Source organism: Bos javanicus, chromosome 26 (assembly GCF_032452875.1).
Source record: "Bos javanicus breed banteng chromosome 26, ARS-OSU_banteng_1.0, whole genome shotgun sequence".
Lineage (NCBI taxonomy): Eukaryota > Metazoa > Chordata > Mammalia > Artiodactyla > Bovidae > Bos > Bos javanicus.
The window spans coordinates 2,975,094-2,994,694 of record NC_083893.1 but is presented as its reverse complement, the minus strand read 5'-3'; the positions used below and the strand labels follow the sequence as shown (position 1 = coordinate 2,994,694).

General features: G+C 37.6%; 1 pseudogene; it reads left to right on the top strand.

Moving 5' to 3' along the window:
- Nucleotides 1-6,303: 6,303 nt before the first annotated feature.
- Nucleotides 6,304-18,664, top strand: LOC133239074 (S-phase kinase-associated protein 2-like; annotated as a pseudogene).
- Nucleotides 18,665-19,601: the final 937 nt, after the last annotated feature.

Here is a 19,601-nt window from a genome sequence, read left to right as displayed (position 1 = left end):
ATTGATTATTGTAATTTTATAAAAAAATCTTAAAGTCAGGTGTTGCCAATCTCTGATTTTGCTTTTCTTTATGTTCATTTTGCTCATCTAGGTCTTTTGAATTTCCACTGGGATTATAGAACCAGTTTGTATATTTCTACCATAAAAATCATGATGTCCTTTGTGATGAAGTTGAATTTATTCAATTTTTGGAAAACAAGTATCTTTGCAAAATTTGTTCTTTCACAATATGTGGCCTTTGTCATCTTTAATTACTCTCAGGATATTTTGCACTCTCATTATTTACTTTGGTAGGTTCTTTGTAACAGGGTGGCTAGCTTTGCAAACAGTAATTGTATTTAAAAACATGACTTTCTAAATACACCTTCAACTTTGCAATTTTGAGTGAGATCAAGTTGCTAATTCAGTAATTTCCTTGATTGAGGAGAAAGGATTCTTCTGTAAAATGTCTCACATAATTCCAACTAAAATGATATCAGGGAAGAGAAATCTAAATTCTGTTTTATTGGGCTTTTACATAGGCAGTCTAGGGAGATAATGGTAGAAAGTTTGGGTCATGATACAAAACACTTTTGGAAAAAAGTGGGAAATCTAGAATTAACTTTGAAAGCAACAGGGTGTCAGTAAAGATTTCTTTAGATTTCTTTGGACCTAATTAAATCTGTTTAAGTAGATCATGTAAAGTTTTCTCTCATGAATAAAAAATGAGATTTATCAACATCCAACCTTCTAATTATATTTAAAAGTAAAAATATTTCAAAATATCGCTATCATGCAAATATATAAAATAGTTATGTGTTTATTTAGCCACACTAGTAAGTTATAAGTAGTAGGGGACATTATTTTATCTATTTTTATTCCCCAAATCACATAGCATATTGTCTTGTTCAGATAAGGTGTTCAATAATAAATGTTTACAGCATTAAACTTTATGGCTTGATAATCATCAAAATATTGGTATTGAAAAAAATATGCTCTACTCAGAAATGAAGCGGAATCTAATTTACTCATTAAAAACAATTCTCAAGACATTCTTTTGAGTTTTTGAATTTTTTGCAGCCATAGGGGTAATAAATATAAAGAACAATTCTTACTACTTAGAATTTTCTATAACTCATACCTGAGTTTTTTGTTTTCAATTGTTAGTACATTCAGAGCTCAGCAAGAAATCTTTGCACAGGGCACAACTAGAGTCAGACCTAGTCAGGTAAATCTAAAACACCCCGTTTTAGATTCACCTTACTATGCTATATTTTTAATTCATTTAGGATTCTTTGCATGTTTATGATTGTACTAGACCATTCCAAGTGTTTTTAACTTCAAGTACCAGATTACATGCTGTTAGAAAATAGTTCGTATATCACTGTATTCTGTTATCCCTAAAGGTATTTTTGGTATTTGTTCCATTTCCGTGCATTGTTTCTGTTAGTAGATTGGAACTATGATAACCCTGTACATCAAACTTTATAGGGAAATTGGTAACTATTTTGCAGTTAACATAATTCTTATTGCATTTTCAAATCTTCTTGTCCTATTGGCTGTATTATACACAGGATGATATAAGACCAAGGGACACCGAGTTTACAAAAGCTAAGATCAAATATGATTACTTGACACATTCAGATGAAGCTTAATTCTGAAACATTAAAATAGTTTCCCACATGTAAATTACGAAGTCTTCTCAGAAATGTGTTGCTTCATTAACTTGCTGTATTACATAATTGTCATTATCAACTAATTAAATGAATAAAGCAAACCAAAAAAACTTTATTAAGCATCTTTTATTATACAAAGTACTTTTCTGGGTAACTAGACAGGTTTTCAAATATGTAGATAGATATATTCTCTTTTGTTTAACATTATCTTCAAATAATCATGGTTACATTTCTAAATCTTTTTATGTATGTTCACATTTTCTTGTGTTGAGAGCTTGGGTATCTGAGAGTGTTCAATGTATTTGTTGAAGATATGACATAGCAAAGAAAGTGAAGGGTACAGATTTTGTTTCCCTGTTCATCTACTGTGGCCCAACACTATATTAACAGGTTCACAAGTGTGAATAAACCTCCTGAGAGGATACGGAAAGCATTTACCCAGTGCTGGGGGGCTTTAGGGCTTCCCTGGTAGTTCATCTGGTAAAGAATCCATCTGCAATGTGGGAGACCTGGGTTTGATCCCTGGGTTGGGAAGATCCTCTGGAGAAGGGAAAGGCTACCCACTCCAATATTCTGGCCTGAAAAATCCCTATGGACTGTATAGTCCATGGGGGTCACAAAGGGTCAGAAATGACTGAGCAACTTACTTTCACCTCACTTCAGGGTTCTTTATGGAAAGTACATGAAGTTGTCCATGTCCTTAAGGTGACCACAGTTAATTTGACTCAGTGCTTGTCACTTGTTTGAATTTGTTGAATGGAACACTTAATTTGAGGTGACTCATTACTATTTGAATTAGGTGCCATCAGGTCCAATAACCTTATTTTATAGATGATAAAACACTCTCAGTTATAGACAGGAATGGTGTCAGAAAAATGGGAGTGAAATTAATAGATAAGGGCAGTCTGCTAGACATTAAGCTTCCAGCCTAAAATATAGGTCTGTGATCAACTTCCCATATCATACTTCATTCTAAGTCTGCAATCAGAAGAAGGAATGTTCAGTGTACTTCTGGCAGCCAGCCCCACAGTGCCCAAACTGGGTCATTTGCAGTATAAATTAAAACACACACACACACACACACACACACACACACTCAATTCTTTACTCACTTAAAAATGAAACAGGTTATGGAAAATCAAATCTTAGTATACTATGTATGGTATAAGTAAATCCTACTATCAAAGAATAGCCTAGAGAATTTGAGGAAGACTGGAGGTTTTCTTTCAGACCTAAATTCTAACAGAGTCATCTGGCAACTATAATGAGATCCCTATGAGAAGTACTGAGTGTTTACATGGCATTTAGCTTGAATTCAGTGAAAAATGAAACTTCTTGAAAGAAGCTTTTTCTTTTGTCATTTTTGGAAGCCCAGTGGGTGATGAATTCTGAGAGGAACTCTTAGAGTAGCTGGCTGTTATGAGGATTTTCATACTGAGTTAACTTATTGCTATCATCTGCTTCCTAAACTCATTTGCAGTCACCATCTGTCAAGGGGAGGTTTTACATCTAACAGTAGGAAACATGCATCTGGACACCAGGTTTCTTATAGCTTTTACAGACATATATCACATACTTTTATAAAGAAGAAGAATTAGTTCTGTTTTAGCTGTAAAATTGTTTCAGAATGTTTATTCTGTATTTCATTAATGCATATGCTTATATATATGTTTGTGTGTCTCTGTATATGTGCATGCACATGTGTGTGCCTATGATTTTATTTTTAGATGGCACACCTTCTCCAGCCCATAATATATACTTTTTCATTGGTCTTGGGATATAGGTGTAATTATTATTATATATTAATGAATATTGTAATATTCCTAAACCAAGTTCAGGCTGTACACATCCCTTGTTTCCTCAGATGATTTAGTTACCATCACAGAGGCAAATTCCACACTTTAGTAATATTTTTTAGACCCTTATTCCACTTGGTTTTGCTTCTTCATCCTTCTTACTCGTACATAGTTGTAAAACTCCTAGAACATCTTATACTATATATTGCCTGAATAAACAATTCAGCATGGATTGCACTGTAATTCTAATGGTACAAAAGAGACATGGTCTGGTGTTCCAGCATGATTGTGCCATCCTGGGTAGATCTGAATTCATTAAAAATGATTCAACCATAAATCATACCTTAGAGTTTCCAATACAAACTTCCCTTTCTTTAAGTTTAAATTATATATATATATATATATATATATATATATATATATATTCAGAATATTCCACCCATGAAATTATAATATATTTGTCTTCATGTATTCTTAAATTTTCTATCTTTGTATATGACTGACTTCAATGCCTGGAGTTTGAGAGAAGTTTCTTATTCCAAGAAAATGTGGAAAAGGAGCAAAACTTACCTCTATATGTGGTTCTTTGATCTGGCTTAGGGTAAAACATCTGAATTACTTTAGTATTTACTCCACGGAGGCCTAGATTTGAAGCAAAGACATATATTCTCATCCTTTTTAAGTGTCTGTGTGCCAGAATCCTTGATCAAGAGCATTGATAATCTGGTGCCAGGTATTTTCCCCGATTCATGCTGTACTGACAAAGAAGAATTTAGAATGAAATGCCAGGCAAGAATTCTTCCCTTCCTTCCTGAAGTCATATTTTTATGGCTATAATTTTGGCACACTAGTTATCAATCTATGATTGCAAGTAGAAAAGAAAAAAATTAATAAAGTTTAAATTGAAATGTATTTAAAGTGACAAGTAACAGTTTAATGTATATCTTTAGGTCTTCTTTTCATAACTGAGCACTACTGTACCATATTAATGTGATTTACACACCTAAGCAGTTATTCATCAGTTCAGTTCAGTTGCTTAGTCGTGCCCAACTCTTTGCAACCCCATGGGATGCAGCACACCAGGGCTTCCTGTCCATCACCAACTCCCGGGATTTACTCAAACTCATGTCCATTGAGTTGGTGAGGCCATTCAGTCTTCTCATCCTCTGTCATCCCCTTCTCCTCCTGCCTTCAATCTTTCCCAGTATCAGGGTCTTTTCTAATGAGTCAACTTTTCACATCAGGTGGCCAAACTATTGGAGCTTCAGCTTCAACATCAGTCCTTACAGTGAATATTCAGGACTGATTTCCTTTACAATGGACTGGTTTGATCTCCTTGCAGTCCAAGGGACTCTCAAGAGTCTTCTCTAACACCACAGTTCAAAAGCATCAATTATTTTGTGCTCAGCTTTCTTTATAGTCCAACTCTCACATCCATACAGGACTACTGGAAAAACCATAGGTTTAACTAGACAGACCTTTGTTGGCAAAGTAATGTCTCTGTTTTTTAATATGCTGTCTAGATTGGTCATAACTTTCCTTCCAAGGAGCAAGCATCTTTTAGTTTCATGGCTGCAGTCACCATCTGCAGTGATTTTGGAGCCCAAAAACTAGTCTGCCACTGTTTCCATTGTTTCCCCATCTATTTGTCATGAAGTGATGGGACAAGATGCCATGGTCTTAGTTTCCTGAATGTTGAGCTTTAAGCCAACGTTTTCATTCTCCTTTTTCACTTTCATCAAGTGGCTCTTTAGTTTTTCTTCACTTGCTGCCATAATGGTGGTGTCATCTGCATATGTGAGGTTATTGATATGAACGATGAGGTTATTGTCACAAATTATGGATGGATGTTTGTGGCATTGTACAGGAGGCAGGGATCAGACCATCCCCAAGAAAAAGAAATGCAAAAAGGCAAAATGGTGGTCTGAGGAGGCCTTACAAATAGCTGTGAAAAGAAGAGAAGAGAAAGGCAAAGGAGAAAAGCAAATATATACCCATTTAAATGCAGAGTTCCAAAGAATAGCAAGGAGAGATAACAAAGACTTCCTCAGTGATCAATGCAAAGAAATAGAGGAAAACAATAGCATGGGAAAGACTAGAGATCTCTTCAAGCAATTATCCATATATATTAGTAATTCTTCAAGATCATATTAATTATATAAAGTCCCACTATTTAGTGGGATTAAATTTCAAATTACAAGGACTTCAAAATCTTTAAATTGAATGGGTATTACCTACAAAAAGCCCAATTTGCATAAATGCACTCAACATGATCCAGTTGCCCTGTGAAGTTCTATTTTATGTCAATCAGGTTAAGTTAATTTTAGCATAATATGATATTATATATTAAGAAAAATGTAATGAATACAGAAACTGTTATTTCTCTTCATCTTTGCCCCTCTCTTGTAATCATCAGTCATATAATTTCAAGAGGATGTATCCAGATGAATTAAACTCTAAACTGTTGTTACAGGGTGGTATCATGTTAAAAAGCAACATATCCTCTGTGCATTGTCAAGACCATCCTACAATATTCTAATTTTAGGTAATGTTAAGTTTTCAGGACCATGTTTCTTTTTCTTAGATACATACTTTCAATAAAACATCCATACTGTTTATTACATATGTAGCATAATTACTTTTGTAATGGATTGAATTGTATCGAGTTAAAAAAAAAAGATATCTAAAGTCCTAACCACCCCTACCTTCCAGTACCTCAGAATATGACTTCATTTGGAAATATGATCTTTAAAATAGAGGTAATAAAATTAATCATTCGGGTGAACCCTAATCCAATACAATGGTGTCATTATTAAAAAATATGGATATAGGCACAGACACACAGAAGAACGATGATGAAGGGACATAGGGAAATACCACTTGAAGATAGAGGCAGAGGTTGGAATTAGGAAGCCACCTATCAAGTAACATCTGGGGCTGTCAGAAGCTTAAAGATGAAAGGAGAAATTTTTCTTACAGTTTTCAGAGGGAGTGTCATCTTACCAATACCTTGATTTCATAATTTAGCCTCCAGAATTATGAGACAATAAATTCCTGTTGTTCAAAGCCACCAAGTTTCTGGTATTTTGTTACTATACTACAGCCATATGAAAATAATATACCTTTCATTTCATTTCCAAAGATTCAACCAACCACAGATCATGTAGTACTCTAATATTTACCAATGAAAAACACTCTATGCAGAAGTGGACCCCCGAAGCTCTAATTCATGTTATTTAAGGACCAACTGTATTATATTTTATCTTTCACAGATATATTTTTACTTTTATAGATGACAATGCAGAAGCACACAATAGTTGAAAATAATGGCCCCAAGGATAAAATACTTCCTTAGGTAAGTTACCTTTGTCCATCTTTCATGTTGATGTTGATTTCACCTTGCTTGATCTGTTATAAACCACTCAAGAATAGATGTGATTTACCCGGGAGCCAGGTTCACACTTTCCATTTCCTCAGAAAAAGGGGGCTAATGGAAGGAACTGAACAAGAAAAGGATCAGTCACTTTTCTCTGTCCAAGAGGCTGTTTCTTCCTGCCCCTATGTTTCAGTTTATTCTAGAGATAATGTTAAGACAAGCAGTAAAAACTTCCTCAGGACTTACTTAGCAGGTATGCACATTTCTTTCTATGCTTTGATGTTAAATTGGACTATCAATTCAGGAGAGTGTGACCAAATATTTTATTTATTCCATTTGCTCATTTTCAAGAGATGTTAGAATAATTGTCATAATACACCAGTGTGGTCTAAAATGCCTGTTCTACATAGTTGTCACACATTAATAATGACAAAACAACCAGAAACTAACTTCAATTAATAATTCCATTCAACTTAGACTTGTAAATTATCACAAAAGTTTCTCAAAACTGTAAAAAAGTCTGAGATTTTATCTATTTTCAAAGAAGAATTTCACCTACCATGGTGTCATGAATGTTGGCAGAAGACTTAAGACTCCTTCATCAGAGACAAAGAACTCTGTTACTCCCAGAAACAGCAATAGTCAGAGTACTAACATTTTCTTTTACTGGTCCCATAGGCCCTAATTCCCAGAGGGTTACATGGAAATAAGCAGTTGACAGGTGCACTGGCAAGGGATATCATTACAAGACAGGAACACTGAAGTTAGAAAATCTGAATGTCTTATAGTGGGCAGTAAACATGACTACCCTTTGCTCTAGATTTTATCGCTATCTTCCAAGACTAAAGGTAAACATGCTCTTTGCTCTAAGGGACATCATATCTCCTTTCCAAAGATGTTCTCTGTGCAAATATCATTGAAAAGACAGTCAATAAAATCTCAGTTAATTTCTTTCCCCACAAAACATGCAGAAATACAAGAAACCCATGGAGAATATTCTCCACCCAAAGCCTCCAAAAAGTGGTGAAGTAAACTATTTAGTTGTTTTATGGAGATTTAGCAATATCAACAACCATTAACTATTCTCAAATTAATATTAATAATGTCAATGAAGAAATATTACAGGATTAAGAATGGAAAAGCCAAAAGACTACATAAAAGACAACAGATGATAAAAGAGCAAGTTAAATAAACATCAGATTGATACTACTGGATCCTTCACTTTTGGTCAAGGTATAGTTATGGGGATAGGAATTACTCTTTCACTTAAAATAAATGAAAAACTAGACATGCACATGAAACAGTTTTTATTAAGACATTGTTCAACAGACAATATAGGGCAAAGATTCACGAGATGGGATAAATAATGAAGTGATCCTTATGACTGCCTTAACTTACAGTCTCAAGGTAGTTTCCAGGCTGTGTCTCGAGACATACAACACCCATCCTGGAAGTCCACTTGAAATGAGGAGATGGGGCTAGAAATCTAGGGAGGCCAAGGGGAGGGAGAGTATGTAGGGCAGAATACAAGACAGGAGGGAACTGTATAGAGAGATACTAGCTGTAGAGATGTGAACAAGAGTCCTTCCCGTGTCTTTCAATTAGTACTATATATGTGAAGAGACTGCTGGACTGTAGAGAAAAGGCACTCAAAAAGAGCAGAGGGAATATCAACAAAGTCATACAAGGATAAGATAGTTCTCTTTTCCACCACCTAAACTAGATAAAATATTTTTGACTTTGGATTAGGCAAATTTTTCTTATTTATATCAAATGTTCAGGTCATAAAAATAAACTATTGATCAATTAGGATATATCAAAATCAAGAATATCTGCTCTTCAAAAGACAGCTAAGATAATATAATAGTAATAACAATATTAATTGCAGATTGGAATAAATTATCTGAAGATATTATATTTAATAAATGCTTGTATTCACATATACAAAGACTCACAAAATGAGGAAAACAAACAGTAAATTATTTTAAGGGCAAATTATTTGAGCTGTTACTTTACCAAATAAAATATATGGATGGAAAATATGCACATGAAAAAATGCTCAACATTATTATTTGCAAATTAATCATTAATTAAAATCACCAAGACATACTATAACACTCCTATAAAATGCCTAAAATTAATAAGACTGATCATACCAAGCATTAAGGACAAGGAATAATTGCAGTTCTTTTACATTACTGTGGGATTGTAAAGCAACAGAAACACTGAAAAACAATGTGTTGATTTCTTCAAAAGTTCCAGACACTTCCATATGATCCAACCTGCACACTTCCAAGAATTACCCTTAAGAAATGAAGACGCGGGGGTGGTCCTAAGATGGCAGAGAAATAGGACAGGGAGACCACTTTTTCCCCCACAAATTCATGAAAAGAACATTTGAACGCTGAGTAAATTCCACTTTACTTCTGAATGCTGGCAGAGGACAATAGGCACCCAGAAAAGCAGCCTATTGTCTTCAAAAGGAGGTAGGAAAAAATACAAAAGATAAAAAGAGAGACAGAACAGGTAGAGACAGAGCTCCATCCTGGGAAGGGAGTCTTAAAAAAGAGAGGTTTCCAAACACCAGGAAAAATTCACTGCTGAGTCTGTGGCGAGCCTTGGAACCACAGAGGGCAACATAACCGGAAGGGAAAATAAATAAATAGTTAAAACCCACAGATTACGTGCCCAATGGTAACTCCCCAGCTGAGAAGCAGCACAGACGCCTGCATCCGCCACTAGCAAACGGGGGCTGGGCAGGGAGGTGCGGGCTGCATTGCTTAGAGTAAGGACCGGCCTGAATGCCCCAAGGGCAATCTGAGGGAACTAACTTGGGATAGCAAACCAGACTGTGGGGTAGCTACCATGCAAAAAGCCCTAACCTAAGATACCGCCAGGCCCGCTCACAGAACAAAGGACTGAGCAGAGCTAGCCAGCTGCAGACCGGCCATCCCCCTCCTGAGACAGGCAGGCAAGGGCAGCCAGAGCCAGAAGTGGGCAATCACAGCCCCAGAGAGGCATTATCTACAAAACTGCAAGCAGGCTTCATTGCTAACCAAGACTTCTTGGGATTCTAGACTGTTGACATTCACCTGAGAAGGTGTGCCAGTTGTACACCCAGAAAACCAAGCGGCAGGGACAGGGGAGGAGATAAGTCACAGCGACCGTGCTCACCAAACACCTGGTCATCTGAGCTGCTCAGACCTGGGAAGGGCACAAAATGTAGGCCCAACCGAGTCTGCACCTCTGAGGACTACCCAAGTACCTGAACCTGAGCGGCTTAGACCTGGGAAGTGCATAAAACCCAGGGCTGGCCTCAGCCAGTTCCTGGCAGAGCAACCTAGAGCCTAAGCAGTGTAGACAGGGAAAGCACAGATGCCATGAGCGGGGGCAAACCCAGTGTGGCCGAGACACTGTGAGCACACGCCAGTGTTTTTTGTTTGCAGTGTCCCTCCCTTGGAGAAGGCAATGGCAACCCACTCCAGTACTCTTGCCTGGAAAATCCCATGGATGGAGGAGCCTGGTAGGCTTCAGTCCATGGGGTCGCGAAGAGTCAGACATGACTGAGCGACTTCACTTTTACTTTTCACTTTCATGCACTGGAGAAGGAAATGGCAACCCACTCCAGTGTTCTTGCCTGGAGAATCCCAGGGACGGCAGAGCCTGGTGGGCTGCCATCTATGAGGTCGCCCAGAGTCGGACACGACTGAAGTGACTTAGCAGAAGTAGCAGTCCCTCCTTTCCCACAGCACCTGAACAAGTGAGCCTAAAAAAGTGTCCACCGCCGCCCCCTTGTGTCAGGGCGGAAATTAGACAATGAAGAGACCAGCAAACAGAAGAAGCTACAACAGAGGGAACCTCCTTGGAAGTGAAAGGTGCATTAGATTAAAACACTGTAGTTAGTACCGACTACATAGGAAGGGGCCTGTAGATCTTGAGAAATATAAGCCAGATCAAGGAACTATCCGAAAATGAACTTCATATAAATATATTTTATAATTTTTGTGACTTTTTTTTCTTTCCTTTAATATTGTATTTTTGAGAACCCAACCTCTACCCTAGATTTTTAATATTTGCTTTTTGGTATTTGTTATCAATTTTGTACCTTTAAGAACCCAATCTTCAGGACCGATTTTTACTAAGGAGAGAGATTACTGGCTCGACTGCTCTCTCCCCCTTTGGACTCTCCTTTTTGTCCACCAGGTGGCCTCTATCTCCTCCCTCCCCCTTCTCTTCTCTACTCTACTCTGTGAATCTCTTTGTGTGTTCCAGGCTGCGGAGAACACTTAGGAAACTGTTTACTGGCTGGATCTGTCTCTCTCCTTTGGATTCCCTCTTTTCTCCTCCTGGCCACCTCTGTCTCCTTCCTCCCTCTTCTCTTCTCCATGTAACTCCGTGAACATCTCTGAGTGGTCCAGACTGTGGAGCACACAAAAGGAAGTGATTACTGGCTAGCTTGCTCTCTCCTCTTTTGATTCTGCCTCATCTCATCCTAGTCACCTCTATCTCCCTCCTCCCTCTTCTCTTCTCCATGTAACTCTGTGAACATCTCTGGGTGTCCCTCACTGTGGAGAAACTTTTCGTCTTTAACCTAGATGTTTTATCAACAGTGCTGTATAGATAGAGAAGTCTTGAGGCTACTGTAAACATAAGACTGAAAACCAGAAGCAGGAGGCTTAAGTCCAAATCCTGAAAACACCAGAGAACTCCTGATTCCAGGGAACATTAGTCGACAGGAGCTCATCAAACGCCTTCATACCTACACTGAAACCAAGCACCACCCAAGGGACAACAAGTTGCAGAGAAAGACATATCACACAAATTCTCCCACAACACAGGAACATAGCCCTGAGCTTCAATATACAGGCTGCCCAAAGTCACACCAAATTTATTGACATCTCATAACTCATTACTGGACACTTCATTGCACTTCAGAGAGAAGAAATCCAGCTCCACCCACCAGAACACCGACACAAGTTTCCCTACACAGGAAACCTTGACAAGCCACCCTAACTAGGAAACCTTGACAAGCCACCCGTACAACCCCACCCACAGCAAGGAAACTCCACAATAAAGAGAACTCCACAAACTGCCAAAATACAGAAGGGCCACCCCAAACAGCAATATAAACAAGATGAAGAGACATAGGAATACCCAGAAGGTAAAGGAACAGGATAAATGCCCACCAAACCAAACAGCAGAGGAAGAGATAGGGAATCTACCTGATAAAGAATTCTGAATAATGATAGTGAAAATGATCCAAAATCTTGAAAACAAAATGGAGTCACAGATAAATAGCCTGGAGACAAGGATTGAGAAGATGCCAGAAAGGTTTGAAAAGGACCTAGAAGAAATAAAAAAGAGTCAATATATAATGAATAATGCAATAGATGATATAAAAAACACTCTGGAGGGAAAAAAAAAATAGTAGAATAAAGGAGGCAGAAGATAGGGCTAGTGAGGTAGAAGATAGAATGGTAGAAATAAATGAATCAGAGAGGAAAAAATAAAAACAAATTAAAAGAAATGAGGACAATGTCAGAGACCTCTGGGACAATGTTAAACTCCCTAACATTCTAATCATAGGAGTCCCAGAAGAAGAAGACGAAAAAAAAAGACCATGAGAAAATACTTCAGGAGGTAATAGTTGAAAACTTCCCTAAAATGGGGAAGGAAATATTATCCAAGCCCAAGAAACCCAGAGAGTCCCAAACAGGATAAACCCAAGGCAAAACACCCCAAGACACATATTAATCAAATTAACAAAGATCAAACACAAAGAACAAATATTAAAAGCAGCAAGGGAAAAACAACAAATAACACACAAGGGTATTCCCATAAGGATAACAGCTGATCTTTCAAAAGAAACTCTTTAGGCCAAGAGGGAATGGCAGGACATACTTAAAGTGATGAAAGAAAAGAACCTACAGCCCAGATTACTGTACCCAGCAAGGATGTCATTCAAATATGAAGGAGAAATCAAAAGCTTTATAGACAAGCAAAAGCTGAGAGAATTCAGCACCACCAAATCAGCTCTCCAACAAATGCTAAAGGATCTTCTCTAGACAGGAAACACAGAAAGGGTGTATAAACTTGAATGCAAAACAATAAAGTAAATAGCAACCAGGATCATACTTATCAATAATTTCCTTAAACATAAATGGGTTGAATGCCCCAACCAAAAGACAAAGACTGGCTGAATGGATACGAAAACAAGACCCCTAGATATGTTTCCACAAGAGACCCACCTCAAAACAAAGGACACATACAGACTGAAAGTGAAGGGCTGTAAAAAGAGATTCCATGCAAATAGAGACCAAAAGAAAGCAGGAGTAGCAATACTCATATCAGATAAAATAGACTTTAAAACAAAGGCTGTGAAAAGAGATACAGAAGGACACTACATAATGATCAAAGGATCAATCCTAGAAGATATAACAATTATAAATATATATGCACCCAACATAGGAGCACCACAATATATAAGACAAATGCTAACAAGTATGAAAGAGGAAATGAGCAATAACACAATAATAGTGGGAGACTTTAATACCCCACTCAAACCTATGGGTAGAGCACTAAGCAGAAAATTAACAAGGAAACACAAACTTTAAATGATACAATAGACCAGTTAGACCTAATTGATATCTATAGGACATTTCATCCCAAAACAATGAATTTCACGTTTTTCTCGAGTGCACACGGAACCTTTTCCAGGATAGATCACATCCTGAGCCATAAATCTAGCCTTGGTAAATTCAAAAAAATTGAAATCATTCCAAACATCTTTTCTGACCACAATGCAGTAAGATTAGATCTCAATTACAGGAGAAAAACTATTAAAAATTCCAACATATGGAGGCTGAACAACATGCTGCTAAATAACCAACAAATCACAGAAGAAATCAAAAAAGAAATCAAAATATGCATAGAAATGAATGAAAATGAAAACACAACAACCCAAAACCTGTGGGACACTGTAAAAGCAATGCTAAGGGGAAGGTTCATAGCAATACAGGCATACCTCAAGAAACAAGAAAAAAGTCAAATAAATAACCTAACTCTACACCTAAAGCAACTAGAAAAGGAAGAAATGAAGAACCCCAGGGTCAGTAGAAAGAAAGAAATCTTAAAAATTAGGGCAGAAATAAATGCAAAAGAAACAAAAGAGACCATGGCAAAAATCAAAAAAGCTAGTTCTTTGAGAGGATAAATAAAATTGACAAACCATTAGCCAGACTCATCAAGAAACAAAGGAAGAAAAATCAAATCAATAAAATTAGAAATAAAAATGGAGAGATCAGAATAGACAACACAGAAATACAAAGGATCATAAGAGATTACTATCAACAATTATATGACAATAAAATGAACACCTTGGGAGAAATGGACAAATTCTTAGAAAAGTACAACTTTCCAAAACTGAATCAGGAAGAAATATAAAATCTTCACAGACCCATCACAAGCACAGAAATTGAAACTGTAATCAGAAATCTTCCAGCAAACAAAAGCCCAGGTCCAGACGGCTTCACAGCTGAATTCCACCAAAAATTTAGAGAAGAGCTAACCCTACTCAAATTCTTCCAGAAAATTGCAGAGGAAGGTAAACTTCCAAACTCATTCTATGAGGCCACCATCACCCTAATACCAAAACCTGACAAAGATTCCACAAAAAGAAAACTATAGGCCAATATCATGGATGAACATGGATGCAAAAATCCTTAACAAAATTCTAGCAATCAGAATCCAACAACACACTGAAAAGATCATACATCATTACCAAGTGGGCTTTATCCCAGGGATGCAAGGATTCTTCAATATCCACAAATAAATCAATTTAATATACCACATTAACAAACTGAAAAATAAAAGCCATATTATTATCTCAATAGATGCAGAGAAAACCTTTGACAAAATTCAGCATCCATTTATGATAAAAATTCTCCAGAAAGCAAGAACAGAAGGAACATACCTCAACATAATAAAAGCTATATATGACAAACCCACAGCAAACATTATCCTCAATGATGAAAAAATAAAAGTGTTTCCCCTAAAGTCAGGAACAAGACAAGGGTGCCCACTTTCACCACTGCTATTCAACATAGTTTTGGCCGCAGCAATCAGAGCAGAAAAAGAAATAAAAGGAATCCAAATTGGAAAAGAAGAAGAAAAACTCTCACTGTTTTCAGATGACACGATCCTCTACATAGAAAACACTAAAGACTCCACCAGAAAATTACTAGAGTTAATCACTGAATATTGGAGAGGGCAATGGCACCTCACTTCAGTATTCTTGCCTGGAAAATCCCATGGGCGGAGGAGCCTGGTAGGCTGCAGTCCATGGGGTCGCAAAGAGTCGGACACGACTGAGCAACTTCACTTTCACTTTTCACTTTCATGCATTGGAGAAGGAAATGGCAGCCCACTCCAGTGTTCTTGCCTAGAGAATCCCAGGGACGGGGGAGCCTGGTGAGCTGCTATCTATGGGGTCACACAGAGTCGGACATGACTGAAGCAACTTAGCAGCAGCAGCAGCAATCAATGATATAGTAAATTTGCAGGATATAAAATCAACACACAGAAATCCCTTGCATTCCTATACACTAATAATGATAAAATAGAAAGAGAAATTAAGGAAACAATTCCATTCACCATAGCAGTGAAAAGAATAAAATACTTAGGAATATATATACCTAAAGAAACAAAATACCTATATATAGAAAACTATAAAACACTGGTGAAAGAAATCAAAGAGATCACTAATAGATGGAGAAATATACCGTGTTCATGGATTGGAAGAATCAATATAGTGAAAATGAGTATACTACCCAAAGCAATCTATAGATACAATGCAATTCCTATCAAGTTACCAATGGTATTTTTCACAGCTAGAACAAATAATTTCACAATTTGTATGGAAATACAAAAATCCACGTATAGCCAAAGCAATCTTGAGAAAGAAGAATGGATCTGGAGGAATCAACCTACCTGACTTCAGGCTCTACTACAAAGCCACAGTCATCAAGACAGTATGGTACTGGCTCAAAGACAGAAATATAGATCACTGGAACAAAATAGAAAGCCCAGAGATAAATCCATGCACATATAGACACCTTATCTTTGACAAAGGAGGCAAAAATATACAATGGATTAAAGACAATCTTTTAAAAAGTGGTGCTGGGAAAACTGGTCAACCACTTGTAAAAGAATGAAACTAGAACACTTTCTCGGAGAAGGCAATGGCACCCCAGTCCAGTACTCTTGCCTGGAAAATCCCATGGGTAGAGGAGCCTGGTAGGCTACAGTCCATGGGGTCGCTAAGAGTCGGACACAACTGAGCGACTTCACTTTCACTTTTCACTTTCATGCATTGGAGAAGGAAATGGCAACCCACTCCAGTGTTCTTGCCTAAAGAATCCCAGGGATGGGGCATCCTGGTGGGCTGCTGTCTACGGGGTCGCACAGGGTCGGACACGACTGAAGTGACTCAGCAGCAGAACACTTTCTAACACCATATACAGAAATAAACTCAAAATGGATTAAAGATCTAAATGTAAGACCAGAAACTATAAAACTCCTAGAGGAGAACATAGGCAAAACACTCTCTGACATAAAGCACAGCATGATCCTCTATGACCCACCTCCCAGAATATTGGAAATAAAAACAAAAATAAACAAATGGGACCTAATTAAACTTAAAAGCTTCTGCACAACAAAGGAAACTATAAGCAAGATGAAAAGACAGACTTCAGAATGGGAGAAAATAATAGCAAACAAAGCAACTGACAAATAATTAATCTCAAAAATATATAAGCAACTCCTGCAGCTCAATTCCAGTAAAATAAATGGCCCAATCAAAAAAATGGACCAAAGAACGAAACAGATATTTCTCCAAAGAAGACATACAGATGGCTAACAAACACATGAAAAGATGGTCAACATCGCTCATTATCAGAGAAATGCAAATCAAAACCACAATGAGGTACCATTTCACACCAGTCAGAATGGCTGCTATCCAAAAATCTACAAGCAATAAATGCTGGAGAGGGTGTGGAGAAAAGGGAACCCTCTTAGACTGTTGGTGGGAATGTGAACTAGTACAGCCACTATGGAGAACAGTGTGGACATTCCTTAAAATAGAAAATAGAACTGCCTTATGACCCAGCAATCCCACTGTTGGGCATACACACTGAGGAAACCAGAATTGAAAGAGAAACGTGTACCCCAATGTTCATCGCAGCACTGTTTATAATAGCCAGGACATGGAAGCAACCTAGATGTCCATCAGCAGATGAATGCATAAGAAATCTCTGGTACATATACACAATGGAGTATTACTCAGCCATTAAAAAGAATGCATTTGAATCAGTTGAATGCATTTGAATCAATGCAATTGAATCAGGTCTAATGAGGTGGGTGAAACTGGAGCCTATTATACAGAGTGAAGTAAGCCAGAAAGAAAAACACCAATACAGTATACTAATGCATATATATGGAATTTAGAAAGATGGTAACGATAACCCAGTATGCGAGACAGGGAAAGAGACACAGATGTATAAAACAGTCTTTTGGACTCTGTGGGAGAGGGCGAGGGTGGGATGACTTGGGAGAATGTCATTGAAATACATATAATATCATATGTGAAACAAATCACCAGTCCAGATTTGATGCATGATACAGGATGCTCGGGGCTGGTGCACTGGGATGACCCAGAGGGATGGTAGGGGGAGGGAGGTGGGAGGAGGTTCAGGATGGGGGACAGGTGTACACCCATCGCGGATTCATGTTGATGTATGCCAAAACCAATACAATATTGTAATTAGCCTCTAATTAAAATAAATAAATTTATATTTAAAAAATGAAGACACATGTACATACAAAGATTTTACAAAAAAAGATCACAACATATTCATAACAGCTAAAAACCAGAAACAGTGCAAGTGTCAGTTAACAAATGACTTAATAAAAGAATTAAGGTATGTCTATATAACGAATTAAAATTAAAATACAATTAAGTGGAATAGAAAAGAATAAGTACAACAATATGGTATATCTCAAATATTGAGATTAAGTTGAGTCAAAGAAGAAACTGGGATATAAACAGTTTCTCACTGCTCCAAGCTGCAGAATCTCAGCTTGGAAGGCCTCCGACTTTCAGATCCCGTTGTTGATAATCTTGCTCAGAACACAAATTTACTGTGACTAAACCTTTCTGGGTGTTCTGGATTCTCTGAATCTGCCCTGAAGATTTTGCTGAGCAACTGTTTGAGATTGGATGAACTGAACTTCTCTTGGTGCTATGATTTCACTGAAAAGCCTGTACAGGTGGCTGTTGCACATGTGTCAGAGACTATCACCCAGCTGAATCTCAGCGGGTACCGAAAGAATCTGCAGAGATCAGATGTCTCTACCTTAGTTGGAAGATGTCCCAACCTTATCCACCTAGACTTAAGTGATTGTGTCATGCTAAAACATGACTGCTTTCCAGAATTTTACCAACTCAACTACTTCAAACACCTATCACTCAGTCGGTGCTATGACATAATACCTGAAACTTTACTTGAACTTGGAGAAATTCCCACATTAAAAACACTACAAGTCTTTGGAATCGTACCAGACGATACCCTTCAACTGTTAAAGGAAGCCCTCCCTCATCTACAGATTAATTGCTCCCATTTCACCACCATCGCCAGGCCGACCATTGGCAACAAGAAGAATCAAGAGATATGGGGCATCAAATGCTGACTGTCACTGGAGAAGCCCAGTTGCCTATGAAGCCTCTATTGCAAGATGGTGTCTCCTCTTTTTTTGAACAGGGAAAGTAAGCAGGAAGCCCAACTGTGGAGAGCTCAGCTATTTTTATTCTTGGTTTTCTGTTGCCTTCCTTCTACAAGTATATTAGAGAACCATTGGAGACAGAAAACTATGAAGTGTTGCTTTTTAGAAATGACTATGAAAGCTGTTATCACTGCTATACCCTTAAAAGTCTCAGTTCTATGCTTTTTGAAATTTTAGGGAGAGTAAGCCTATAATTTCAAGATACCTTAAATAGCAAAATTTGAACCATGTCTTCCAAGTGCCATTCTTCATAAATCTATTTAGAATCAAGCTTAAAAATCACCACCAGCAAATCATTTTCGTAGCCTATATGGCAACTGAAGATTCTTCTATTTAATTTCTCAGCACTGCTTTATTATAAGACATAGGTTGCAAAAAATAATAAGCTATTTGTATTGTAACCTGAAAACAATGAGAATCATAGAGTAGATCTGCAGCACTCTCTTCTGAGGATGGCAAGAAAAATAGACATTTCAACTGCGCCTTTGGATTTGCAGTCAGGTTGATGGAAACAAATAGCCCCAGGTCATTCACCTTAAAACCTAAATAAAGAAACAAACAGTTGGCCAACCAGAGGTGTAGAATTGGTATAGAATGTAAAGGCTCAAGAGACAGTTTTCTATGACAGTTAACCTAGGGTATCCTCTAATGCACATTAATGAAGTCTGCTTTATGTACAGTTGGGAAGGTCCCCTGGAGGAGGAAATGGCAACCCATTTTTGCCTAGAGAATTCCATGGACAGAGGAGCCTGGCGGGCTACAGTCCATGGGGTTGCAAAAAGTTGGACACGACTGAGCAACTAATACTTAATAGGGGGAGAGAGGGATTACAATTGTTTCATGATGATTAATACATTTATCTTGATTGGGATGATGATTTCATGAGTGCATACATATGTGAAAACTAATCCAACTGTGCACTAATATGTGTGCTAC